Source organism: Oratosquilla oratoria, chromosome 37, assembly GCF_046742065.1.
Source record: "Oratosquilla oratoria isolate Oo_2021 chromosome 37, ASM4674206v1, whole genome shotgun sequence".
In the NCBI taxonomy this organism is placed as follows: domain Eukaryota; kingdom Metazoa; phylum Arthropoda; class Malacostraca; order Stomatopoda; family Squillidae; genus Oratosquilla; species Oratosquilla oratoria.
The window spans coordinates 16,217,103-16,219,157 of NC_134813.1; positions in this window are offsets into that span (position 1 = coordinate 16,217,103).

A 2,055-nucleotide genomic window follows, 5' to 3' on the forward strand; every position below is an offset into this window, starting at 1 on the left:
TAGAAGTAATAAGGAAATAAATAATGAATCACTTGAGTAATGTTGATGTCAGGAAATCGTATGGACCAGATGAAATGGAAAACTGGATTTTGAGAGAATGCAGGAACGAACTAACAGACAAAATACATAGTCTAATAAATAGTTCATTGAAAAAAGGAAAAGTTCCAGAAGATTGGAAAAGAGCAAATATAGTACCAATATATAAAGGGGGAAACAAGGAAGACCCTACTAGCTATAGACCAGTCTCTCTTACAAATACGATAGCTAAAATTTTTGAATGAATTATCAAAAATAGATGGGTAAGGCATTTGGAAAAAAAAAAAAAAACGTACTAAATCCAAGGCAGTTTGGATTTAGACAGGGACGATCATGCGTCACAAACTTAATGTGTTTCTATTCAAGGCTAAATGATGTAATACAAGAAAAATATGGATGGGCTGATTGTGCATTTGTAGACCTGAAAAAAGCTTTTGATAAGGTGCCATATAAGAAGTTGTTAAATAAATTAGAAACTGCAGGATGGATGGAAGACTTCTTGCGTGAAAGAAAAATGTGAGTGGTGATAAGAGACAAACATACTAATTAGGATGAAGTGATTAGTGGAGTTCAACAAGGAACAGTTCTGACCCCAATAATGTTTACTATATATATTAATGATATAGATAAAAGAATTGAAAGTTGTTATCTTGGACTTTTCTCCAACCCTGTACCTCTTTTGCTATGGACTCTTTATTCTCTTTATTCTTCTTTAATTCCTCATTCTCATCCTTTACTTCTTTTAACTGTCTTTTTAATTTTTCTAGTTTTTTATTTAGGTTTTGTTTCTCCTTCTTTAGTTCTTCCAATTTATCAACTCTTTTTGTAATCCGTGTAAGTTGACTGAACCTAGCCTCCCACTGTTCGTTCATTTCTATAGTTTTTCTTCTAGACTTGCTAATCGGGGAAGGTTGTCATCTCCTCCCTCATTAAATCCATGGAAATAATTATTTTCACCTTCCATTGCACTGCTCTTACCTATATTTCTAATCTTTACATTTTCATTAATCTCTTCGACTTCACCTCTATCGTCTGCGCATCTTTTGTTGACAATCCTTCTGACTCCCGTGGCCTGTTCGTCCCCTTCCTCATTTCCTTCCATTTTCTTCAGTAATCCCTCCCTTTCTCCATTTTCTTTCCCTTCCCACTGCACCACGATCTTTCCTCTTCCTTACTAATACAACACAGGTACTCCCTCTTCGTTGAGATCCACGATATCTTAATTTTTTCCTGGAGTCCCAATCTTCGTTGTCACTTCGACTGTCGTGTGTGTGTGTGTGTGTGTGTGTGTGTGTGTGTGTGTGTGTGTGTGTGTGTGTGTGTGTGTGTGTGTGTGTGTGTGTGTGTGTGTGTGTGTGTGTGTGTGTGTGTGTGTGTGTGTGTGTGTGTGTGTGTGTGTGTGTGTGTGTGTGTGTGTGTGTGTGTGTGTGTGTGTGTGTGTGTGTGTGTGTGTGTGTGTGTGTGTGTGTGTGTGTGCTTTTCCTGTGGTGCAGTAAACGTAAATTCAAGTAACTTCCAACAGGATATCAACTGAACTTAAGTAATTCATTAACTCCTGTTCTACTGCTTTTATTGACATGATGAGGGGATATCCAAATATGTTCCCGAGTAAAAAATGGTTTCGAGATTAATTTACATATTTTCTCCAACATAGGGAATCGCGCTCGAACCAGTCAAAGTTAAATAAAAAAAAAAAACTTAGACTAATCAGACAAATTAACTAAGGTAAATCTAATCAGTTTTATGTGACGCTGCCTTCGGCCTTGTATCCACGTCGTTTTTATTAAAATGAAATAGTAGCTAATGTGGACTGAAACTTAATCCCACATTCAAATGACACTAGAAGGCCAAAGGTAACAGTTTCCCTGGGATCCATCTAATAGATGTATCTTGTTACACAAATTCACGTTTACAACGAATATATATATATATATATATATATATATATGTGTGTGTGTGTGTGTGTGTGTGTGTGTGTGTGTGTGTGTGTGTATGTATATAAACATATACATGTATATA